The sequence below is a fragment of the Dermochelys coriacea genome, chromosome 2, assembly GCF_009764565.3.
Source record: "Dermochelys coriacea isolate rDerCor1 chromosome 2, rDerCor1.pri.v4, whole genome shotgun sequence".
Taxonomy (NCBI): Eukaryota; Metazoa; Chordata; order Testudines; family Dermochelyidae; genus Dermochelys; species Dermochelys coriacea.
Window position 1 is genome coordinate 243998387 of NC_050069.1, and position 26947 is coordinate 244025333.

At 40.7% G+C, this 26947-nt stretch overlaps 1 protein-coding gene across 8 annotated transcripts in view; it reads left to right on the forward strand.

The window, feature by feature from the left end:
* Positions 1-26947, forward strand: part of CCNY (cyclin Y) — a 240744-nt gene that overhangs the window by 28708 nt on the left and 185089 nt on the right. Inside the window, exons 2-3 of one of the 8 annotated variants that reach the window (XM_043509577.1) lie at positions 11950-12001; positions 12079-12231. The exons of the other annotated variants lie outside the window; for them this stretch is intronic. The gene's annotated coding sequence lies outside the window, so the exon portion shown is untranslated. The remainder of the gene's footprint in view (positions 1-11949; positions 12002-12078; positions 12232-26947) is intronic. 8 annotated transcript variants of the gene reach the window in all.

The window sequence follows — 26947 nt, forward strand, 5'->3', positions numbered from 1 at the left end:
CTTCTGCCCCCTCGCAGAGTTAACTAAAGATTTTCTGGGATTAGCACACTTCATTTTGGTTAATCTGGGGGTGTTCTGGGTATTTCTTGTGCTTGGAGTTCCATGAGGACTTTCTTTTCTTTTGTGGTAACTGTCGTCCTGAAAGAGACTCTCATTTCACCAGGAGAAACTAGCTGTGTAACAATTTGCTAAGAGTTCAAACATTCACTTATAATTAAAGTGCTTATGTAAACTGCTTTGGAGACTGAACTTTGCTGTTCAGCCACAAAATGGGTGCAGCATAGGGAGGGTTTGTTGCTTGCTTTTCCGCAGACCATGTTAGTTTGCCCCAATCCAGACTTGAAAGGACTATTTCTTGGGATGATGTAGTGCAGCCTCCAGGAACATCCAGTCCTTAGCTTCTCTACTCAGACTGCCTACAGAGTGTGTGTCTATGTATGTCGTAGATACCTGCTCAGTAGGAACTGTCCTGAGACCACCATCTATTTCCCATGGAGTAGGCCATTGGGTAAATAGTGGAGGGGGATGAGGGATGTTTAAAAAGCACTTGTGTTAAAATGTGTGTTTTAATTTTCTGTCTGACCTTGAGCTGAAGCCCTATCTTCTTACAAGAAGAGATTTCCTTACCTAATGGCTGTCTGTGAAGGGGAAAAAAAAGATGAATTCGGAGCAAAAAAAACCCTTCTGTTAACAATTTAATCTCTGCTATGCTATTGTGGGAGTTGCAGAAGAGGGTCGATACACTGAGAAGAAAATCAGACAGGAAAGCACGTCAATAAAGAGCCAAGTGAAAAAGCCCTTTCCAGAGAGTAGATGGTCTTAACATATATTGGGTAGCTGGATAAGTGGAAAGGCTTTTATGAATTAAAAAATGCTTTTTGTTGGAGGCTGTGGATAGAGTTCACCAGGAGGCACTGTAAGAATCTGACTATTGATCTCAAGTACAAGCTTTTATATTCTATGCTACTTTATACATGAAAGAGGACTGCTGAGCCCAAGGTCCTTGGGCAAATCCTGTTCTCTAGTTTACATTCTGCCTAATTTATATTTACTGTGTGTCATCTTCTATTGGATTAACTTCTGTTGGTGAGAGACAAACTTTGGGGCTTACACAGAGTTCTTCAAGTCAGCATGCACAATAGCTACAGATGGCACTGGTAAAAACAATTCATTCTGCATATATGAATCCTAACATCTTTTTACATGTTGTATTGGTACTGGGCGGACATGAGTGAGTATACTGTACTTTGTTCACTACCATTGGTTTTGGGGGGCTGGGGAACATAAGGAAAAACGGGGCAGAAAAAAAAAGGTGTTGCAGTTGGAAGAGGAAGCATATCTGCCTTATGACAACTAAAGTGCTGCTGACTAATCTCACATATTTCTGACCTTTCATAGTTGTGAGGCCACGCAGAGATGAGAACGTACCATAGCCCTTTAAATCTAGTTTTGTTTTATTTCAGTGGCATGAAAGCAAGAACCGTGAGAATGAAAAGAATATTAAGTTTGATTTATCTTGCAAATTGATACTAAGTTTTTAATTTAGGAATAAAGTCTTCCTTAATCAAAATAAAGGGTCTTAATATATATGTAACACATAAGAACTAATCTCAACTAACTTATTAACAGCACACTTAAAAATCCAGACTTATTGCAAATAGCTTTTGAATATATTCACCAATTTTAACTGCATCTCCACAAGCGTTTTCATAAGGACACAATCAACCTAAAATCTAGTTAATTTCAAAAAGTGAAATAAGTCTTTTTAGATACTGCATGTGCCTCACCCACCTTGTGTTTCTAATATTCTGGGACCAACACAGTGAATGCAGTGTTGTTGTAGCTAACTTATAAATGCAGTGTGTGTTTGTTCTCTCTCACTTCTTCAAATACCTGAGTGCCATGGCCTTGCCTCTGAGACTAGCAATACTATATTGTTTACCTATTTGGGAAGGTGGCGTTTTGATAATGAGTTTGTCCACTGGCTATTTGGGTCACATAGAGTCGAGAGTACTGTTTGTAGGTGGTATAACCATTCAGTCTCTTAGTAGACAAGATTTTTGGAAGGAAGCTTAATTTCTGTTTTCTGGGCTCTTTTTGTCTGCTACAAATGTGATTTGTAGAGGATGAAAACTTGACTGCTGGATGTGCATGTGTGTGAACCAGTGAGAGAATGTAATGTGAGCTTAAAAATTAGGGAAGTTAAATAATTTAGTGAAATTGGTCACTCAATGCATAAGCCTAGAATATAGTTTAGCCTGCCCCCCTCCAGTACACTGCTATAGAGTATTAAACCGAAGAAAGAAGTAGCAGGTTGCTTGTGGGGTTGGAGAAACCTTCTGATGCAAAGGGGGGGGATATTTATTATCCTACCACAATAATTTAATAAGCCAGTATTGCTGGGATAAGAAACAGGAACTTGACCATTAATGCAACTTCCTTATGGGTATTGAAAGTATAAATAACTTGGCTGTTTCTCTGTGTCCTTTGAGGCAATAAAATGATCCAGAGGATTCAAATTTATAATTTCATTGCCTTCTCCACAGAATACTTTAGTTTTATAATGTTTTTATTAAATGTTACTCTCAGGCTAAGATAGGGTATTTTTAAGTGTTAAATTTATATGAGACTTTCATTGTATTTGCATTGATCAACAACATTATTGGGATAATTGTTTTTTCTTGTGACATACAATGGCTTGCCTTTTCAGCCTTTTGCTGGGTTCTGTAAAACAGTCTGTTCTGAGCACTCTTTCAGCTGGATTCTAACTTTGGGATTGTTAGGAAATGAACAAACAAAGCTTCAGGATTAACACTTGTCTCTCTATGGGAGCGCCAACCTCCTGTTAGGAGTGCTTGTGTGTGTTTTGTGAATCCATAGTTTTGCTTGTGTTGGAAAAGGCTAATCCCTGTTTAACCCAGACCCTTAAGAGATTATTTTCCTTTACTGGATTAATTATTTACAGACTTTTAAACACTTTAGATTCTGGCAAATCCTGAAGTCTGATGCTAATTCCAGATAAATTGATGATACACAGGCTTATGTGAACACCATAATCCCTTTTAAGGCAACCTGCTTTTTTAATCCACAGGTACTCATCACAGTGTCTCTCTAAATTTTCTGTTAATGTGCAGAGAAGCTGATTCTAATAGATAAATGCTCATATAATTAGAGCCATAGCAGAATGGAGCCTGATGACTGACTTATTTTACTGTCTGCCACAATATGTATGTGGTGGACAGAATTTCTAGTGTAATCATTTTACTACTTTGCTTTAAAATGATGTGCCAGTATCTTAATTTCAGTGGAACTGATATTTAGAACTGTGATTTTAAAATGCACATAAGTAATGTCCTTGGTAAAGTTGTGATAGGAAATTGCATATGAATGCTGCACACTGGAAATGTTTGAAAGATTCAAAGTGGCAAGATTTGTAATAGTTGTAAAGTAGCTAAACCATTTCCGCAGCAATGTTGCTCTTTTGCATAATATTTTCAGTAAGCAGCTTCCTTTTCTTTTATAAATAGTGGGGGTGTGGGCACAGTGGGAGTATATATTCACATACTCCTCCCCAGAGTCTCTGAGAGATCAGAGAGAGAATGAGCATGGAGATTTTCTCCACCTCATAGTTGATGTGATAGGGAGAAGACACTTGCTCTGCTTCTGTCTATATTGTAACAGTTCAGTCTATAGAGAATTTCAGTCTCAGGGACTGTCAAGCCACAGGGCTGATCTGATAATCCTGTGGGACCTTCAGCAAAATGGAAGAAGGCATGTTTGTACCTTTGCAAAATAGTGGTGATACAGCAATCTCTCTGATGTGATGCACATGGGCAAAAGGGGAGCAACCACACTGGATAATACCATCTCTGATATTGCCTTTTGTATTTTGCAGTCAGAGAATGCCCCATTCCATAAGCGTTGTCAGTTACTGTTTTACTGTAGCAGACTGAGTACTCCTTTTCGTTCTCTGCCATTTGGGCATGCTGAGTTATTGCTTCATTTCTTTTGGATACTACTTGGGGATGGGCCCAGAACAGAGACACTGTAGAATACTTTTCACACAATGCTCTCTGCTATTCTGCCATGACCTGAGGCGCCCTTCCCTTCAGACTGAATGTGCTGTTTTTACATCATTCCCAGCCCTTTCTGGGACTGACAGGAAGCAAGAGACAAAGAGCAGGAATATGGCGTTGCTACCCCAGCCTTCTCTCTTAGTCTTGCCTTTTGCCTTTCTCCTACTGTTTTACATACATCTGAAGGCATTTAACTTTTTTCCTAACTTATATAAGGTGAGTTGTTTCTTTTTGCCATATCTACTCCCTAAATGGCTTTTCTGGATTAAGAGTTTTTCTGTCTGTGATTGACAAGAAATGATGATGATGATGATGATGATCTTGAGGGAATGGCTTTTCTGTTTTGGTCCCAGAATGAGATGTCAGTCTGGGAGTGGGGTTGGACAAGCATTGATTTGGTGGTGTTGAAGTGATTTCTGTCTGAAACCTCCTTTAGCATCTCCCATGGCTTAACCTTCATCAGAGAAGATTGAGATGTGCTCTGATGTTTACAAAAACAAACCCTAAAGCTGTTGCTCCATTCTGAAAGGTGAATGGAACCAATAAATGAGATGTTACCAGACAAGCTGTACGCGAGTGGAGAATGGACTCCTTCATGCAGCTGCACATTATCAGGTGTAAGGTGAATATCTTAATTTATGACTCATAGGTGTATTCTCAGATGTCAGAGAGGAGTTCAAATGTCTAGCATGAGGGAAACATGGATTCCACCTGATGTCAGTTTACAGGTTCTTGTGATAACCTGGTTATTGAAAAGTAATGTAGCATTCTTTTTTTTTTTTTCTCAAGCCATGTTGTGTTTTTTGTGGGGGGAGGCTTCAAGGAAACACAAACAAAACAAAAACCCTAGTTGAGGATTCCAAAAAGCCAAAGTCTGGTACTTTGAATATGCAGTACCATACATGGCTTTCTCAAAGGCTTACTCACCTATGTTTGTATTTTATGAGTTAGGATTAAGGACTTCTGTTCAGAGCTAAACAACATTTACCCTCAGTCAGAACTTAAGGAAGAATCTGTTGCTTTTTAAAATTTTGTCAGATACGGAGCGATCTCTGTGTGAATAATGTGTGAAGTTAGCATCTACTTCACATCAGAATTTGTTTAATTCAGGGCAAGCCTGAGACGCATGCAGATGAGTGATCTAATTAATCTTTCAGTTTTGACAGCCATAAAGTTGTACTCAGATAAGTTAATCATGGATACTTTATGGTGTATTGCAGCACTGAGGAAAAAACTCGTTTGAGAACTGGTTAGTGAAAGGCAGTTTGGCATAAATTGTATTCTAGTTCATTGCTCAGTTCTGACATTGAGGGGCAATGTATGAACTGCATAAAAATCCTGCCACTTCCAGGCTTGCTGTGCAAAATAAACAAGTGCAACATTGTGAGAAAACGGTTTGTCATGATTTCTGACAAGGCAGGCATGTATATAGTCTTTGTGCGACTGTTCATGAACCTGGGAAGTATTCGTATGAGAAACCCATGAGGAGGTTACAACAAAAGAGGAAGATTCTGTTGGACTTTTCTCTTATAGAAAGCAGTGTTTGTGTAGTGAAGTGGGGAGTGGTATCATGTTTCTTGATTTAATAAAGGAACTGTAGGAAGTTATTCCTACTGGTCTGTTTCTATATTGGACTTGTCCAACAAGAGATTTCCAAAGGAGGATTTGTTGTATTCTGAGCTGATAGTGTGGATTAATGAACTATTGTGTATTGTCCCTTCTCGCTACTTTGAGAACTAAAAGTATTTGTCCTGTGCAAGGAGCTAGTACTAACAGATTTTCATCCCTCTATTTAGTTTACTCATTGGGTTTGTAAAATTAATATTCAATATTAAAATTAATAATATCCAATAAACCCATTAGGTTTGTAATGTTTTGAGTATGTAACATTTTTGTCTTCCTAGCCATCTATAAAGGCCTGATCAAGTCTGTTGGAGTCAGTGAAAAGACTTGCATTGACTTCAGTGAGTTTTGGATCAGGATCTGATGGTGAAATTTTTAGTTTGTGACTACAACTTACAAATTATTTCCGTTCTCCCCCTCATTGTTGTGTAGAGTCCTGTAGTTTTTACAAAACTGAGTTTAAGTAATTGGATTTGAGAAATCACTTAATGATGGATGGTATATAATTCATTTAAAAAAGTTAATAAGGATCTGGCTTCATTAAAAAGGAATATTTTAAAACTGGTATCTGTTCCCAAGAGGCCACTGGAATTACTTGATGCAGCACATTTAAAACTCTGTCTCTTCTATCTTTGTTGCAATAAGTGCTGGATTTATAGATGTCTGTGAATGTATGTGTCTGCAAAAATATTTTGATTAATTTATCTTTGTGGGTGCACAAAGAAATGATGATCCCTTTTTCCATCTCCTATATAAGACAGTAATTCTTTACTTATCAACTTCTTTCTAAGATGCTTTACTAAATACCTTCATACCTTGAGGAAGCATGTCCATATTTTAACTTTTTTTTGCTTTTATCTTCAATGTTGTATTTATAACAGGTTTAGTATTTTAATACCACAGTTAAAATGGTGTGGTGTATATTTTAACTCTGTAGTCAGGCCTCTTTTTTGTTCTGAGCATTTAGGATTTGCCTGACTGATCAAGCATGCTTAAAATGACTCCTTAGATTGAAAACAAACTGCAGAAATTCCTTTATCTCTTAGGGTTTGATTGATTGAATGTTGATGAAAACCCTGGGGCCTTTTTCGTATGCAATGTTTTCTTTTGTCTTAGGGTGGTATGGTGGAGGTTAGCGCTGGCCTGTATCATACACTTGGAAGACTGTAAATATAATGCCCTTTTTAAATAGGAACATACAATGTAAACAGTAGGATATTTGACCAAAGAAGCTGTTCTTTCTCAGAGACATTTAGAACTCTTCTGCTTCAGCATGTTTGTGGCCAATGTGTGACCTTTCTTTCCTGTAAACAGTCCACTCCTTCAGTATTTGCTCTCCCTGTTGGCATTTACTTTCTTCTCAGACTGGAATCAAGCCAGGGGGTGATTGGCTCTTTGGAAGTATTTTAGTTATAGTTTTTTTTTTAAAATTTGCCCTTCCTTCTTATTTATAGGAAATTTCAGCACTTACATGGTGGAGAAAGAGTGAGGGGAAGTATAACATTTTTACTCTTCTTCCCCCCCCCCTTTTTTTTTTGCCCAAGGGGTTATGGGATTGAATTACTGCTTTGCTGCTCTGCAGATGGAACCTTTCTCCTCTCCACCACCAACTTTTGCCTAGTTCTTTAGTAAGTTCAGTTTCACCAACAGAAGAAGAGTGTTTTCCTTCTCTGTCGTTAAGAAGATAGTGAAGAAATAGGTAGCTTCACAGAGCATACTTCAGGAATTCATCAGCTGATCATAGCTCTGATTTGTGTGTGCTAAATCTGTGTTTTTGATTATGGTTCCCCTTTTCGGTTGGGCTGACTCACTATTTGTTTGCATTATGGGCTAAAAGTGTCAATCATTTACTCATGAGATAATGACTGCTTTCAGAGTAGCAGCCGTGTTAATCTGTATTCGCAAAAAGAAAAGGAGTACATCCGATGAAGTGAGCTGTAGCTCACGAAAGCTTATGCTCAAATAAATTTGTTCATCGCTAAGGTGCCACAAGTACTCCTTTTCTTTTTGCAAATACAGACTAACATGGTTGCTACTCTGAAACATGTCATTATGCAAGGCATTGAATTTAGCCATATGGAGTGGAAATCTATCAACTTCATGGGGAAAAAAAAAGGAATGCATCCGATGAAGTGAGCTGTAGCTCATGAAGGCTTACGCTCAAATAAATTGGTTAGTCTCTAAGGTGCCATAAGTACTCCTTTCTTTCATGAGATAATGTTCTGCAGTGAGTGTAGGGAATCTGCAGGCAATTAGGCTACCCTAAACAGAGGCAACAGGAATGAGTGTGGGGTTGTGGGGAAGTTTGCTGTGTATGGGGAAGGAAAATCTAGAGAGGATGTTTGAATGACATTGAGCTGATGTAATGGCAGTTGGATGATGGCCAGCATTCCTAGACTTTGTTGTGGGAAAGCAAGTAGCAATGACATGAATGAAGGCACTAGTCACGGAGGCTGTATTGTGGGGGGGGGGAAAGGGGAGAAAGGAGAAGGAGGATGTTGCAGGTTGGGAGAAGACTGCGTTGAAATAAAAAGAAAGAACTAAGAGAAAAATGAGATGTTCTGCATTAACTCTTGCTTGTATTATATCTTCTCCTGAGTCCCCTTTGCTAATATTTGCAGGTGGTGTTTAATTCAGTGAGAAGGAGACTCAGGGTTCTTAAATATTACTTATGTCAGAAAGATCATGTGGTCAGGATAATCCAAACCAGTAGGCCTGGGGCTAGAGATTTTAGTTGCTATTCTGGAATGGCAGCTGGGTGAACAGTACCAGCCAGAGGAGCAGGGTGGGTAACAGGAAGACCTGGATGGGTGGCTATCTTGCCTCAATGACTTGAGCAACAACAGTAGCGCCAGCCAGTTTAGGCAGTGAGATGCAGCTGAATGTTAGGTACATCAGAGTAGCAGCATGTGGGGGGTGAATGAATAGGTGGTTTGGGGATAGGAAGACACCAGAGTTGTGTGTGTGGGTCATTGGGAGAAGGGGGGGGAAGAGAGGAGGAAGAGGATTGTAGGTGCTAATCAAGCAGGGCAATCTCTAAAGTGTGAGGGGTTAAACTTGGAAGGGGGTGCTGCAACCCTTTGCTTGTTTTGAGCAATTCTACATTATGATTTAAGGTGAAGAATGGGAGGTAGTACACAACTGAGGGCCAGAATAACACTGGGCTATTCTGGTCCTATTTGTGGTGGATATGCAGAGTGGGGCAGCGGGAGGGAAGATATGTCACTAAAGAACACAGCTTTTTGAACACACTGCAAAATAATCCGGGGCTGGTTATAAATTCAGGCTCTGATATGGCAAACTCTTGTGCATGTGATTAACTTCAGATATGTGTTTATGTCCATTGAACTTGCTATGATTGATCATGATTGTAAAGCTAATGACCTGCATAAGTGTTAGCAGGATGAGGGCCTGACTGACTAAAAGATGAAACTATCGGATCGACTTCACTTGAAGCTTGGTTTTCAGATGTCTTCACTTTTTTCCTGCATACAGCTGACATTACTGTGAAGACTTAAGTATTGTTGGAGGTGGTCACTGGTTCCTGATAGACATTTTAAGGTTCATTAACAGTACTATTTTCACTTGTATTTGTTCTCTTACAGTCATGGTTTTGGTAACTCTTCACAATTTAAACCAAGTTTTTGTTGGTGTATAGTTAAGCTGTAGAAATATTACTTGGTGCTAGAACTTCATATCTAATGTCACAGCGGAGAAGCAAATATATTTTTAATCAAAATGTATAAACAAAACCAAGTATTCAAGAGTCTGGAGACTTTATTGCACTTGCATAACTGAAATAAATTAAATAGCTAAGGGGCATGCCATATTTTAACCTACAATCTAGTTTAAACTATCTTGTTTAATTTAATTATTTGTGGAGAAAAGACTGACATTACTAAAGCTTTTGCTTGAAAGGCTTTCTATTATGTGTGCTCTGTCAGACCACCTTGAAAGAAATTCATTAAGAATGTGTCTTTTAGGCTGTCAGATGTCGATTTACAAGGAGACATTCAGAACTTTTGTAGAAGAAATATTTTTAGAAACATTCATGGTCTTAATTTGGGTGTTAAAGATCTTGCTCGGGGTGGGCAAACTTTTTGGCCTGAGGGCTACATCCAGGTATGGAAATTATATGGTGGACCATGAATGCTCACGGAATTGGGGTTGGGGTTCAGGAGGGAGTGAGGGCTCTGGCTGGGGCTGTGAGCTCTGGGGTGAGGCCAGAAATGAGGAGTTGAGGGTGCGAGAGAACACTCCAGGCTGGGTGTGGATGGTGGGTGAGGGCTCCGGCGGGGGGTGTAAGTTCTGGGGTGGGGCTGGGGATGAGGTGTTTGGGGTTGCAGGAGAGTGCTCTGGGCTGGGATCGAGGGGTTGGGAGGGCGGGAGGGAGATCAGGGCTGGGGCATGGGGTTGGAGCCATGGGAGTAGCTCAGGGGTGCAGGCTCCAGGCAGCATTTACCTCAAGCAGCTCCCAGAAACAGCGGCGTGTTCCCCCTCTGGCTCCTGCTCAGAGGAGTGGCTAGGCAGCTCTGTGTGCTGCCCTGTCTGCAGGCATTGCCCCTGCAGCTCCCATTGGCCAATGGGAGCTGCAGGGGCAGTGCTTGGGGCAGGAGTAGCGCGCTGAGCCCCCTGGCTGCCCCTAAACGTAGGAGTCAGATTGGGAACATACTGCTGCTTCTGGGATCCACGCGGATCTGCTGCCTGTGTGCGCAGAGCAGCCCCCAACGCCGCTCCCCGACTGGAGCGGGGCAAGCCCCAGATCCTGCCATCCAGCAGGAGCTGGAGGGACAGATTAAATCGGCTGGCGGGCCAGATGTGGCCCATGGGCCATAGTTTTGCCCATGTCTGATGTTGCTAGTTCTTGCATGTCAGAAGAAATAGAAATTAAAACTGAAATAACGTAAAGCAGGGAGCTTTGTTACACATGTTGGTTCCTCTTTTCTCTTTCTAGCTAGAGCTGGGAGATTCAGCCTTCCTTTGCCCTAGATGAGTTCTTTCATTAGATTTTGTATCCCATCTGTTTGGGATAGCTGGCCTATGGTGATAGGGAAGAAGAGTTTTCAGGGAGGAGACTGAAGTGAAGAGGCAAGCTTCTACTTGAATTTGTGTGGCTTTCTCCCAGTTTCCTTAGACTCTTTTAGCATATATTCCAGTAGGTCCAGAAGGACAAGAGTGCTCCATGTCTATCACCCGTTATCAGTATCTCTTACTACTTTGTTGTCAGGGCCAAGGGTGCAAAAATATAGGCCTTTCCCTCTTGCTAACATCCCAAGTACAGTTTTGCTCAGACCATGGTGACACTTTCCCATCTCATCTATCAGGACAGACTGAGTGTCTTTCATCTTCCCTTTTACTCCTTGCTGTTTAATGTGAAATGTGTGGTAGACTTGACAGTTGCCTAATAGGTTACCCAAATGTTTAATCAAATGGTGCGGGGGTGGGGGGGGTAGAATTCTTCTCCACAAGATGTTTCATTCATGGGTAAGGCATGTCATCTCCCAACAATCAAGCACTCCATTCTTTAGAGCCAGGGACAAAACTGAAACCTGTTTCACTCTTGTCTGTAAAATGAACTTCCCTTGTATAAATCTCTGTGAATGTGAGAGTCCTCTGCCCCCTCTTCCCAGCCCCATGGGAAAATTATTATTTGTAAAAATTATTATTCGTAAAAATAACAGAACTTGAACAATAAGATTTAAACATTTTATCTAAAATTGAATGAAAACTATTAAAAGGTAGAAAAATCCTAATTAAGATAAACACTGTGAGGATGTCAGGTTAGTCTTCGTTGGATTTTTAAAATTTTATTAGTTTTGTTGAAGTCTTAATTTTTTTAAACCTAGGTTTTGTTATTTACTCTTCATTCCTGTTGGTTTACCATATGCAGTTTAACTAAAGTGGCATTAATTATAAACCTAGCTAATTATAACCCTGAAGGCAATGAAATGATGACGGTTGTTTTAAGGAATTGAGACCAAATGAAGGCATGGTGTACTGTACAGAAACTAGCTTCACTGTGAGGTTTTCAACACTCTTTCCTACAGTATCCTTATTCAGAGAAGCACAATATTATTCTTCCCATACTCTGTACCAGGAACTGCCCAGTATTGCCAATTAAATAAATTGAATTTAGTGATTCATAGATACTAAGGTCAGAAGGGACCATTCTGATCATCTAGTTGTTGGGTGATGTTTTCTAGGGACTTGAGCTGAGACTGCCACACTTACTTTATTTTAAACTTTGCAGTGGACTCTCAGAAGTGAACTATCTATCAACCCTCACAGCTCCCACCATATGGGTTAGTAACATTTAGCTTTTTGATTATTGAGCCAAGCTAATCCAGAGAAGCTAGTTTCAATTATTTTTCTTTTTCAGATGGCTGACCACTGTGCTTCTGTACTCATGATTGCTAAATGAGTACTAACATGCTTTCTCAACACTTTGAAGTGTGAAGAAAAATCAGTGCTATTCTAACATTTACTTCTGTAAACTTAGAATTTTGGGTCAATGGCTCACAGCTACATAAAGGTAGGTGGGCAATTGATGCTCTTCGGTGACCACTTTTTTTCTTTTTTTTAAATAACATTGAACAGCTATAATAATTGCTAAGTGTCCCTGTGCAGGGAAAGAGAAAAGAGACTGGTACTTTTTTGTGTCTAAAAATCTTTGATATGCTGTTAGACTGTGACTTGGCTACTTGAGATTTTAGTTCTGTTTTCTTTCTAAATTAATTCTTTTCTTTTCAACATCTTCAGGGGTGCATTGGTCACTTAATTATTTAGCAGCAGGAGTTGTAGACAGCCAGCAGACTTTGATTTAGGAACCTAACTTTCTGTTTCCAAGTTTGAAAATGTGGCTCTGAATGTTTCTGGTTTAAGGAGGTTGAACTGAAAACAGTTATTAGTTATGGTTTAGGTTTAAATATTATAAAGACGGTATTTTAAAATTTAATTTTTCTCTTTGGTAAGGCATATAACGGTTTACCTGTATTTTATCTGGACAGCCTGGAAAATGAATCTCATGGGTGGTTTTGTGGCTAGACACTTGACTGTGCTTAGATGTGTATATAAGGGAGGAGTTATGTATGCACAATTCTCTTGATTCTGAGATGGAAAGCTATGTCAGGGAAGCTTAGGGCATTGTCCTGTTCCTGTTGAATGGGAGCAAGATGTAGCCTTCGGCTATAATAATGTGTTTTGTGTGTTATCTGTCCAGTAATGTCTTCGATAAACGGTTTGCTTGACCAAATAGCTACATAGAATAAACGGAGTAGAAGTACAGTGTCTGATAACTGTACAAGATAACCAAGTTTTCCTGTTGCAGTCAATTTAATAATATATGATCGGCTATAAATGTCCCTTGATGCCCTCCCCAACCTGGGAATTTATCTCATGTTCACTTTATGGGTTGATGGAGATTGATTTCCAAGAGCTATAAAATAAATATCAGGTGTGCAATTGAGAATGGCAGTTTGTGCCTTATGTGGATAGCTTATCTTGCTGGACGTAGGCATGCTATCAAAGTGGGATGAATGTTGTCCTAATCATGCTAATAAAATAATAGCTCTGTTTGCCTTAGGTGATTATTATAAAAGTATCATCTTTGAAATATTGGTGGTATACCCAGAAGTAAGAGAATATGTGCAGCAAAAAAAAAGCTTCAGATAAAAGTCTACAGTGTGTTGAATGACCCCCTTTGTGTTGCAATCATGTACACAACTAAGTATTTAAGTAATTAAAATAGAACCTACACTTCCTATATTCCTCCTCCCCACCAGCAACAACAACAAAAAAAGGCTGCTGTGATAACATTTTAAAAGAAAGATACCCTAATCAACCTTATTAAAAGCGGTCATGTTCAAAATTCAAGACTCCAAGCTCATTGCCTTGGAGATTTTGAAATTTGGAAGAGAGATATGGGAAGAGGAAGGGGAAAGAGTTACCTTGGATGATGCTTTCTTTTATCTTGTTAATCTGGTCTTTCTATTCTCCTTAAATTACTCTTTTAGGGACTTGGAAGTGGAAAATATATGGGATAGTACAAGAAGTATCAAATGAAAACAATATTGAAAGGTATTCAGTTAAGCGTATTCCATAGTACATAACCTGAATTTGTGCAGATGTTCCGAATTCTGAAGATTTTTGCACATGTTGTAGGTGTGGGCTAAATGAAGTTATATAGGAGATCATTTAGATAAGGAGAGAGAGAACGATTGTTTCAGGTTTACATGTGTCCTGTTTTACTTATTATGGAATAAGGCTAAACATAAAATCTTTGTAAGTCTAAGTAGATTACATTTCTTTGTATTGTATTATTGGTATTTTATTCCTCTTGAACATGGGAATATTCTAAATGTATTCTTAACCATAATTCCATTCCCAGCTGCAATCCTTGATTTTATATTCTTGTTTTCTGATGCAAGATTTTGAGCCTGTGCCTACACTATTGAAATTGTGTGGGAGTTTTGCCGTTTATCTCTGTTGGAGCAGGACTGGCCTCCACAGCATTGTTCTGTTCCATAGAGGGAGGTGGATTGATGTTAATTTACCATGAAGAAGAAAATGCTGCAGAATTTACTACCCTAACAGCACTTGTCCTCTGCTATTGCAGCCATGTGCCACTAATAGCTTCATGTTGATTTTGAGAGCTGGTCAGGTGTACTGTTGTGTGGTGAAACAGGTTGTAACGTCTGCAATTTGGATCAAATGGTTTGTGTTCTTATACTAGCATTGTAGGGAATGCCCTGTTTTTGCAATATGGCATTTTTCAGTTTGATCTTGTAATACGCACAATGGTTTTAAACCATTATTCCAAAGCTTGATAGTTTAATCTTTTTGTAAATTGCTGTCTCAGGAAATAGTTTTGCCCTGTTTGGCATCCCAGAATACATGAATGACAACTACATAGAAAGAAATGTGCTGAAGACATTATGCAGTTTTTCTATCTTTGGTTCACCTTTTTTTAAAATTAAAGGCTTGGATAATTCCCTTCACTCTGTGCTCCCATCATAGACTTTACGGGAGCAGACCATCCCCAAGATAGGTAGTAGTTCAGACTACTGTTCTGCAGGGGGTTCAGCTGTCTTCACGGTGCTCTTTTGTCACACGTTCTGCCCGCGTGCCAGCCTCTCAGGTTTGAAACCCTACCTCCCCAGTGAGGAGATGTATCGGGGGATCCTCTCGGAGTCTTGGAAATCCCCTTCCTCAGATCTCTTTCCAGTTGTGTGAGGGGGGGCACTGATCTGGGGTGAAGTACTTCAGTGTCCTCATTTGTTGGGTTCCATTATTTAGCTAGCAAGGACATAGCTTTAGAAGGGAATGACTAATGTTATTTATAAATCCCCAGAATAAATAATCAGTACAAGGTGAACAGTTTTGGTTATATTTGTAATATTTTAAGTGAGACTTTCACACTTGTGAAAGGATTTGGTTTAACCACTCTGGAAAACAAAGTTAAACTACTAAAAGAACAGGTACAGCACAGTCATTGGCAGTACTAGCTTTCCTCATTGTCCTTGCAGTCCTAGATCTGGAGAGACCACCTCTAACTCTGGGAAGGATAGTTGGGTTCTATATTCTGCTATAGACCACCGGACCAGGGGGATGAGGTGGATGAGGCTTTCTTCCGGCAACTCACGGAAGCTACTAGATCGCATGCCCTGATTCTCATGGGTGACTTTAATTTTCCTGATATCTGCTGGGAGAGCAATACAGCGGTGCATAGACAATCCAGGAAGTTTTTGGAAAGCGTAGGGGACAATTTCCTGGTGCAAGTGCTAGGGGAGCCAACTAGGGGGAGCGCTTTTCTTGACCTGCTGCTCACAAACCGGGTAGAATTAGTGGGGGAAGCAAAAGTGGATGGGAATCTGGGAGGCAGTGACCATGAGTTGGTTGAGTTCAGGATCCTGACGCAGGGAAGAAAGGTAAGCAGCAGGATACGGACCCTGGACTTCAGGAAAGCAGACTTTGACTCCCTCAGGGAACAGATGGCCAGGATCCCCTGGGGGACTAACATGAAAGGGAAGGGAGTCCAGGAGAGCTGGCTGTATTTCAAGGAATCCCTGTTGAGGTTACAGGGACAAACCATCCCGATGAGTCGAAAGAATAGTAAATATGGCAGGCGACCAGCTTGGCTTAATGGTGAAATCCTAGCGGATCTTAAACATAAAAATGAAGCTTACAAGAAGTGGAAGGTTGGACATATGACCAGGGAAGAGTATAAAAATATTGCTCGGGCATGTAGGAAAGATATCAGGAGGGCCAAATCGCACCTGGAGCTGCAGCTAGCAAGAGATGTCAAGAGTAACAAGAAGGGTTTCTTCAGGTATGTTGGCAACAAGAAGAAAGCCAAGGAAAGTGTGGGCCCCTTACTGAATGAGGGAGGCAAGCTAGTGACAGAGGATGTGGAAAAAGCTAATGTACTCAATGCTTTTTTTGCCTCTGTTTTCACTAACAAGGTCAGCTCCCAGACTGCTGTGCTGGGCAACACAAAATGGGGAAGAGATGGCCAGCCCTCTGTAGAGATAGAGGTGGTTAGGGACTATTTAGAAAAGCTGGACGTGCACAAGTCCATGGGGCCGGACGAATTGCATCCGAGAGTGCTGAAGGAATTGGCGGCTGTGATTGCAGAGCCCTTGGCCATTATCTTTGAAAACTCGTGGCGAACGGGGGAAGTCCCGGATGACTGGAAAAAGGCTAATGTAGTGCCCATCTTTAAAAAAGGGAAGAAGGAGGATCCTGGGAACTACAGGCCGGTCAGCCTCACCTCAGTCCCTGGAAAAATCATGGAGCAGGTCCTCAAAGAATCAATTCTGAAGCACTTAGAGGAGAGGAAAGTGATCAGGAACAGTCAGCATGGATTCACCAAGGGAAGGTCATGCCTGACTAATCTAATCGCCTTTTATGATGAGATTACTGGTTCTGTGGATGAAGGGAAAGCAGTGGATGTATTGTTTCTTGACTTTAGCAAAGCTTTTGACACGGTCTCCCACAGCATTCTTGTCAGCAAGTTAAGGAAGTATGGGCTGGATGAATGCACTATAAGGTGGGTAGAAAGCTGGCTAGATTGTCGGGCTCAACGGGTAGTGATCAATGGCTCCATGTCTAGTTGGCAGCCGGTGTCAAGTGGAGTGCCCCAGGGGTCGGTCCTGGGGCCCGTTTTGTTCAATATCTTCATAAATGATCTGGAGGATGGTGTGGATTGCACTCTCAGCAAATTTGCGGATGATACTAAACTGGGAGGAGTGGTAGATACGCTGGAGGGGAGGGATAGGATACAGAAGGACCTAGTCAAATTGGAGGATTGGGCCAAAAGAAATCTAATGAGGTTCAATAAGGATAAGTGCAGGGTCCTGCACTTAGGATGGAAGAATCCAATGCACCGCTACAGACTAGGGACCGAATGGCTCGGCAGCAGTTCTGCGGAAAAGGACCTAGGGGTGACAGTGGACGAGAAGCTGGATATGAGTCAGCAGTGTGCCCTTGTTGCCAAGAAGGCCAATGGCATTTTGGGATGTATAAGTAGGGGCATAGCGAGCAGATCGAGGGACGTGATCGTTCCCCTCTATTCGACACTGGTGAGGCCTCATCTGGAGTACTGTGTCCAGTTTTGGGCCCCACACTACAGGAAGGATGTGGATAAATTGGAAAGAGTACAACGAAGGGCAACGAAAATGATTAGGGGTCTAGAGCACATGACTTATGAGGAGAGGCTGAGGGAGCTGGGATTGTTTAGTCTGCAGAAGAGAAGAATGAGGGGGGATTTGATAGCTGCTTTCAACTACCTGAAAGGGGGTTTCAAAGAGGATGGCTCTAGACTGTTCTCAATGGTAGCAGATGACAGAACGAGGAGTAATGGTCTCAAGTTGCAATAGGGGAGGTTTAGATTGGATATTAGGAAAAACTTTTTCACTAAGAGGGTGGTGAAACACTGGAATGCGTTACCTAGGGAGGTGGTAGAATCTCCTTCCTTAGAGGTTTTTAAGGTCAGGCTCGACAAAGCCCTGGCTGGGATGATTTAACTGGGACTTGGTCCTGCTTTGAGCAGGGGGTTGGACTAGATGACCTTCTGGGGTCCCTTCCAACCCTGATATTCTATGATTCTATGATTCTATTGCCTGTTTCGTGTTGTGGATGGTGGTGGTTCTGCTATAAACATTAGTTTCCCATAAAATGATTGATGCAGTGAACAGTGCTGACACCTCCAACTCATTTCACCTTCACTAGGCCAATTATCAGCCATTAGAGGCAAGCAACTCTTGAACATTACCAACATGGTTCAGATGCAGATAAGGGACCTAGAGGCCAAAGGCTTTGTCTGTACCTGTGGATGTTGCCAGCTTTACTCCACCAGAAGAGGTAACATTGCTAACGGTCCAACTTATTTGCTAGGGTGACTTGCCAAAAATGAAACCAGGATGCTTTGTAGGAGTGAATAAAGCCATGTCTCTGTCTTTCACGTCTGTTTCTTTTTTCTCATCAGTTGGGGCTTTGAAACATATAGGGATCCTGATAAGTGCACTGTACATAGCTGATTGTATATTTCAATTCCATGTCTGTCCTAAAGGGGTGAGCGCACACACAGGAGATAGGTTTCAGAGTAGCAGCCGTGTTAGTCTGTATTCGCAAAAAGAAAAGCAGTACTTGTGGCACCTTAGAGACTAACAAATTATTAGAGCATAAGCTTTCGTGAGCTACAGCTCACTTCATGGGATGAGTCAGCTGTAGCTCACGAAAGCTTATGCTTGAATAAATTTTAGTCTTTAAGGTGCCACAAGTACTCCTTTTCTTTTTACATAGGAGATAGAATACGTCATGCATGCCATTATGAAGAAATCCAGCTTTTCAGATGTTTCTTAGGCAGGTTGCCCAGCATGGAAGTTGGTATTTTAGCAATGTTGCTACCTTGTTTTGGAGAGCTGATATATTTTTTTTTAACATCCAAATGGGGAAAGGTATAATATAATTCAATGCAGAAAGCTCTTAAAGCAACAGTATGGTTGCAGTAAGAGAGAAAAGTCAGGAAAGGCAAAAGTGAAGGCTTCTGCAACAGGGTTAATTTGGCTATGTTTGTGCAGCGGCATCATTTTGTATTCCTATTTTTTTCTTTTTAAATGTTTTTTTAGTTTTAAATATTTCCTTTTGTTTTGTTTTTTTAGAATAAACTTGTGCACTATGAATAAGTTAAAGCCTGTTTGTGACCCTCTTGCTTATCCTGGTGTTGTATTCTGCAACCTGAATGGAGTTTTTGGATGGATATATCTATTTTTTTTTTTTTGAAGGGGGAAGAAATAGACTGTACTTAATGATTCTAGCATTAATTTTTTCACCTATGCTTTGGAGTTCATGTCAATAAGGTGTCTGGGGTGCAGGAGAGAAGTGCCTTCTACTTCTGTCACTGCTGTCATCTGGCTGTAAGCACAGTTATTGCAAGGCCGGGTCGCAGATCAAGGCAGCAATGTGTGGGGTTTACCCTGTGGTACGTCGGCCCTGTCTTTCCAGTGACAATAGAAATTTGTAGACATAAAATTTAAACAACTTAGAACTTTCCTCTCTTCAACACAGTCACCCTCTCTTCTCCTCTCCATTTAGTGAAGGCAAGGCAGGGTTTTATTTTTCTTTTGTAAAATTTTGCGGTGTACTTAAAGATACATTTGCAATATCTCTAATACAGGGATGCCTAACCTGTGACTTAGGGGCTACTTGTGGCTAGTGACAGCAACATTTCTAAGGAGATGTTCCTTTGATTACAAATGTAAAATGCATTCTCTGAACTGTGTTCTATGATTTTTAAACGGAAGAATTTGAAGCACCCCATTGGTACAGGGAAGAGGGAGAGATACTATCTATCACTGCTTCTCCTTCAGCCCTAGGAATAATTTTTGAGCACTGAACTTCTCTGCTACAGCTGATCAACTGCACTGCCACTGGCCACCTGCTGCATTGCGGAAGGAAGGGAGGAAGTGTGTTCTTCCAGGCTGTGGAAGGAAGCCCCAGGGAAACTGGCTCAGCTGGCTGTGCCTGAGCCTGGGGAAATAGTAAAAGTTTTGATTGTGGCCCCTTGAACTTCTTGAAATATATTAGGCCCTAGACTGAAAAGTTTAGACTCTAATGCTAATTGTCCCTGCAAAAGGCTGAAGGCAGCTGCTGCTCATTTGTGGCCAAGGCAGAAAGATTGTGCTGTGATGTCTGAAAGGAGACAGGGCTTTATAACCTTCTGCTAAAATCTTAGCTCGGGCTCAGAAACAACCGTAAAAATCATGTTTTAATGTGTGCTTAAACAAATTTTATCCCAAACCTAGCAAAACTTAGTTTTTAACTTAAACAGGCTTTGGTATGGCTGAGTCTTTCTTTATATGGACGTGTGTATGTAATCTAAATTACACTCTTTATTGTAACCGTTGTTTGGAATTCTTTGTTGCAAATTTGTTTTCCTTTTGGTTGGTATTAACTGTATTTTTTTTGTCACTGCACAAACCCTTATTTCAGAGGCTTAGCTATATTAACAGGTGACTGAGCTTTCTCTCAATCCTTTCTCTAAGATGAAATCTATCCAGATAAGTCAAAGTAACCTTTCTAAGAAATTAGAAGTGATTGCCAGGATAAAGAAAAGAGGTACAACAGAGTTGAGGCTGATAGGCAGAATTAGGCAGCCAACCAAACCTACTTGAATTAATTCACAAATTATGCAATGAATACTTGGAAGTGGTTTGTTGAATTAAAAAAACACCAAAACAACCCCGCAACCTCACACAATATTAGGAATTGTCTTGAGGATTCTTTTGGGTAGTTAGGAAATTAACTTCTGTATATTACTACATAATTATATATCTTCAATAGAAAGGGAATTACAATAGGAGATGATTTCAAAGACCTGGAACTTGCTCTCGCTATTAATGTGTTTTTGCTCTTACAATGATTCTTCCTGTGAAAAGCAAACAGATAATTTATCTTGTGTTTGTGTATGATATTTAATCTAACTTTCCCTTATTCCATAAATAGGGTTCCTCAGTTCCATAACATACAAACACATGTCCTCACCAAATCAGCATTACCATCAGAAACACATTATATTCCTGATTACTAGTTTTTCTAGTAAACTGTGTAACCAGTTTGGGTGTAATATGAGCTTTATGTTGCTTCTTTACTTGTTGGTGAAGGTGGTGAATCTGCCACCCTGACAAATTCTCCTTCTTCATGAGCATTCCCATTTGTATTAATAGGACAGTTTGTTTAATGAGACTGTTTGTTTAGTAAGGCACTTCTGCCACTTCATTGTAATAAGTTGGTCATAAGACATTTTCCCCTATATTTCTCTCCAATAACTCTCCTACACTGAATTCCCCCTTTATTATTATTGTTGCTTATTGATTTCTGGAATGCATTTTTCTCCTCTCAAACCATTACAGAATTAAAAGCTGCATACCTGTGAGGATCTCTTCATCCAGTCACTATCGGAATGAGCCGTTGCTCAGGTGGAAGTTACCAGCCACTATAACAGCATCAGTACCACTATGCAATAGTTTAGGGATGCAGTTGAAGCCTGATTGAACTTTTAAAGATGCAGAATAAAATTACCTAGATGAAATTTAACCAGAGCACTAGGCCTGATCTCCCTCTTGTGTTAATTTTTCAATTGCAACAGTCCTATCATGTCCATCATTGACTACTGGGTGGGATGGGAAACAGAAGCTTCATTTTGAAGACTGTAAAAAGAAAAGGAGTACTTGTGGCACCTTAGAGACTAACAAATTTGTTAGTCTCTAAGGTGCCACAAGTACTCCTTTTCTTTTTGCGAATACAGACTAACACGGCTGCTACTCTGAAACCTTTGAAGACTGTGTATCTGTCAGGGGCAAGTTTCTGAGTAGCAAGTCCATTTAGTGCCGCAGTTGTGAAGAGATGGCTTTGTAAACAGCATATTACTTCCTTACCTCCTATGTTACTTCTCTGACAAAGTCAGTTTCCATTAATCTCCTTTGTGCTGCTTCAGGCCTGGGTCACTTAGGCCACTTACACAGTATTCGTGCACTAAACAGTATACTGCACTTATACAGTATTTGTGTGGCCACTTATGCACCTAATGTTTGCACACATCTTGAAAGGGATGTTGCAAGAAAAGTCAAACATAGATGAATTGCTTTGCCTTATCAGAGCTTCCACATAGAAGGTCATATATTTCATGGACTTCCAGGAGCTAGCAGTGTTTATAGTCGGAGGGGAGCAGAGACTGCAGCCAGACGTATGCCTTTCTGTCAGACTGTGGGCTAATTGACACTACACTGGCTTAGCCAGAACAGCTATCCTGTTATAGCTATATCAGCAGAGCCTCCTAGTGTAGTCACAGTGTCCGCTGAGAGAAGAATTTTTTTCTCCCAGCATAGTAACACCACTTCCTTGAACGACCCTAGCTATGCCAACGGAAGCATTCTTCTGATCAGAATATTTGCATCTACACGGGGAGTTTTTTGCTGGCATGGCAATGTCTGCTAAGGGTGTGTGTGTGTGTTTTAAATGCCCCTGCCTGGCATAGCTTTATTGACAACACTTTGTAGTGTAGACCTGGCTTGAGTATTGCTGCTGTGCACTATTACATAGTTGTCATGTTTTATCTCAGAGGTAGCTACATTGCAGTCGTGGGCAAAATAATTTAATCCTCTCTATCAATATATATTTAAAATCAGTCCTCATGTAGGTGGGTGCAACTCCAGTGCAGTCCCTACTTCTATATAGGGCTGAATGACTCCTGATTTGTACAGTCACTTAGCCACGTGGGATTCTTTGAGATGAGATGTGCTATAAAAATGTGCAAGTTCATCAACTTCATAAAAAGAGCATGCACTTTTGTGTGGGATTAGTACTTTGCTGATTTGGTTTTCATGTTCTGCATGGTTGAGAATAAGATGCAGCTGAGAATGAAATCATCTGAATTTTTGTATATAGGATGGACAAACTGCAGCTCTACAGAATATACATTTCATTCATTTTTCTTTCTAAATAAGTATTCAAAGCTCCATTGATATTCAAAACTGGATGCTGATGCCAGAGTGAGTTAACCATTTAATGTCCAGCCACAGCGTTCTGGCACTGGGCTGAATCTCCTTTTCTTTTTTGCCAATGAGAAAAGCAGTACTTTGTGGCACCTTAGAGACTAACAAATTTATTTGAGCATAAGCTTTTGTGAGCTACAGTTCACTTCATCAGATGCAGTCCGATGTAGCTGTACTCCTTTTCTTTTTTGCAAATACAGACTAACACGGCTGCTACTCTGAATCCTTTTCTCATTGGATAATTCGTTGGCTTAAACAACATAAGAGTCAAATGATGGTGACTTGACATTTTCTTTTATTCTGGAATGCTTTGCTGCTTAATTTCTCAAGAAGAATGGTTGAAAAGAGTGAGTCAAGATAAAATTGCACATAGAAAAAAATCTCAACTTATGTTGTTAATGTGTATTTACATTATTAAAATTGAAACATAAAAATCTAACTCTTTCCCTCCATTCTCTTACTTTGGCATTCCACGTGTTTTGGGCAAGGAAATTATACAGGTTAGTTTAATTTTTTTGTGGTCTGCTTCTAGTTATTTTCATTATCTGGCTTTTGTACAACACCTTGCAAAATACACTTACCACTGAGCAAGTAATGATTTTATCTGATCCAAAACTAAATGTGTATCCTTTTGCCATAACCGTTATAGTGTAGGGTGGATGAGTAGGTTTGGTGCATGGGATACCATAGTGCTGTTCGTTTTTGGTTTCACAAGGCTACAAGTGGGGGGAAAAAAAAAAAAAAACCCAATTCTGGACCCAAACTGAATTGAAGGTATTTGGTTTTTAATAAAACTTTTTGAAAGGGGTTGAAAACGTAGCACTGATCTGGACTTCTAGTAAAAGCAGAAGTTGTCATGTGTGTCTCACTGCTGTTTTCTGTACCTAATGACCTGTTCCAGTGGTTTTCAACCTTTTTCTCATTTGTGGGCTCCTAAACAATTTAGAATGAAGGTGCGGACCCCTTTGAAAATCTTAGATGTAATCTGGGGACCCCCAGAGGTCTACAGACCACAAGTTGAAAATCATTGACCTAATCAAATGTATTTGTGGCTGGATCCTGTCAAGTAAAGAGACAGATGCATACAAATAGACTGGAGAATCTGGGCTTCCTGGTGGGATTCCAGAGTGTTTATCTCTTGCTTTTTCAGTGTTATCAGGAGGATTAGCTTTAGGAGACAGAAATGAGCTGTACAGCACATGTGTTTGAATATGCTGTATATTATGCACTGTATTTGAGTCAGTATGTGCAGTCACACATTTCTGTTCTATTTGGCCTTGGCAGTAGAGGGGAAAGGGTGTGCTGCATTGTGGAGTAATGTTTTTCGGTCTCCAGCTTGTCTCCAGGGAGAGGCGTGCCTGTTGTGAGTTTCCTACAATTACTTCCTTTAAATAATTGTCAAGTGTTGTGGGCTGCTGAAAGCTGTTTATGCCCTTTTAGAGCTGCTCCTTCACAGTGACTAAACTCTGCAAATCTGATTTGTAACTTTTTTTGTCTACATACATTGAGTTTTCTTCATAAATTAACAGTGGAGTTAATAAGATCCCATAAATGTGGTGGTTATTTGTAATGTGGGATGGGGATGTCATGGCTTTGATTTGTGCAACCTGAGTAGCACAGTTGCAGCTCTGGGGAGCCAGTCTGTTTCAGTAGAGGCTATCAGATTCAGCAAGTACTAATGCTGGCAGAATAACATTCAGTATTTCTTTACTTTCAATCTTTATTCAAACAAACACACATTCAAACTGTCAGTTGTTGAGACTTTCTTGAGGCTTGGTGTGAAGTCATCTCAGCTTCCTTCAGCTAAATGTCTCCAGATAGACGTATACCTTAAGGGCAATATGAGTATCCTCGAACATAGCTCTGTCTTTTATGGCCTTTCCATACTTACGATCTCCCAGTTGTTTCTGCTGATCTCCTCTCTCATACCTCTGATGGCAGATTTGACTGTCTCCTCTCTGACTTTGTCCACTCACGCTTCTAGTGAGTGAGGTTTTGTTCAGGCACATTTGGAGAACACCATCTGGGCATTGCTGTCAGCCAGAGTTTCCAGGGATCTAGAGCCTAGTTCATTTTCTCCTGCACTCATCCATCCTGAACATAGTTAATGGGGAACACAATTCCTGGTCTGTGGCAAAGTTCTTATGCTCTTCTGAGGAACTGGACAGAATTTTTCATGCCTGTGGGGAAACACACTAAGCCCATTCCTAAATCCCTTCTCTGGTAACACTTAGGGCTTGTTTTTACTGCTGCGCTAAATCGGCGCTGCTGAAATTGATGCAATTGACATTTAGGTACATTGATGGGAGATGCACCTCAACAAGAGACAGAAGCTATGTCGGCAGGAGAGCGTCTCAGACTGCCATAATGCACTGTACACGCTACACTTAGGGGTATGGTTTTTTTACACCCCTAAGCAACATAACTTACATCGACTTAAGTGGTAGTTTAGACAAGACGTTAGAGACAGCTGACAGTGCTTCTTCTGTCTGCCAGGATGATTCCTTTGGTTCTAAAATCTTACAAGTGGTAAGGAAAGCCCCACCTCAGCTTGGTAGATTATGCTATGTCCATCTGTTCCTGCATGTCTGAAACTTAGAATGGGAGAAAGATTATCTATAATGAGGGAAAGTTACGGTAATTCCTTGATCCTCCCATTCCACATCCCGCCGCCTTCCCCTCTGAGGCAGCTATGCCACGATGAAAGATGGTGTAAGGAGGATAAAATACAAAGAAGCTTTTCTTTTGGGTACTGGAAATCTCGTTGAAGGGAAATAGGGCAGACTGGTGCCTTTAATGTAGAGCTTGACTGACCTTTTGCCTGTTTATCTTTTCTACTTATATGGTCCCCAACACTGGAGTAGCTGAAGGCTTCACACTCTTTTAGTAATAAGAACAGGAGTACTTGTGGCACCTTAGAGACTAACAAATTTATTAAAGCATAAACTTCCATGGGCTACAGCCCACTTCATTGGATGCATAGAATGGAACATATAGTAAGAAGATATATTAATTCAAGCTCAGCAGTTTCTCGTTGGAGTCTGTTTATTTTTGAAACTTTTCTGTTGCAAAATTTCCACCCTTATATCTTTTACTGAGTGGCCTGAGAGGTTGAAGTGTTCTCCTACCGGTTTTTGAATGTTATGATTCCTGATGTCAGAGTTGTGTCCATTTATTCTTTTGTGTAGAGACTGTCAGGTTTGGCCAATGTACATGGCAGAGGGGCATTGCTGGCACATGATGGCATATATCATATTGGTAGATGTGCAGGTGAACGAGCTTTGGATGGTGTGGCTAATTTGATTAGGTCCTATGATGGTATCACTTGAATAAATATTTGGACAGAGTTGGCATGGGGCGTCGTTGCAAGGATAGGTTCCTGGGTTAGTGTTTTTGTTGTGTGGTGTGTGGTTGCTGGAGAGTATTGCTTCAGGTTGGGGGGCTGTCTGTAAGTGAGGACAGCTCTGTCTCCCAAGATCTGTGAGAGTGAGGGGTCATTTTTCAGGATAGGTTGTAAATCTTTCATGATGTGCTGGAGAGGTTTTAGATGGGGGCTGAAGGTGACAGCTCGTGGAGTTCTGTAGGTTTCAGAGTAGCAGCCGTGTTAGTCTGTATTCGCAAAAAGAAAAGGAGTACTTGTGGCACCTTAGAGACTAACAAATTTATTAGAGCATAAGCTTTCGTGAGCTACAGCTCACTTCATCGGAGTCTGTAGTTTCCTTTGTTGGGCCTGTCCTGTAGTAGGTGACTGCCGGTACTCTTCTGGCTCTGTCAATCAGTTGTTTCACTTCAGCAGGTGGGTATTGTAGTTTTAAGAATGCTTGGTAGAGATCTTGTAGGTGTTTGTCTCTGTCTGAGAGATTGGAGCAAATGTGGTTGAATCTTGGAGCTTGGCTGTAGACAATGGATCGTGTGGTGTGTCCTGGATGGAAGCTGGAGGCATGTAAGTAAGTATAGTGGTCAGTAGGTTTCTGGTATAGGGTGGTGTTTATGTGACCATCACTTATGACATCAGGAATCATAATATTCAAACGTTCAACCTCTCTGGCCACTCAGTAAAAGAATTAAGAGTAGCAATTTTGGAACAGAAAAGTTTCAAAACCAGACTCCAATGAGAAACTGCTGAGCTTGAATTAATATGCAAATTAGATGTCATTAACTTGGGTTTGAATAGAGACTGGGAGTGGCTGGGTCATC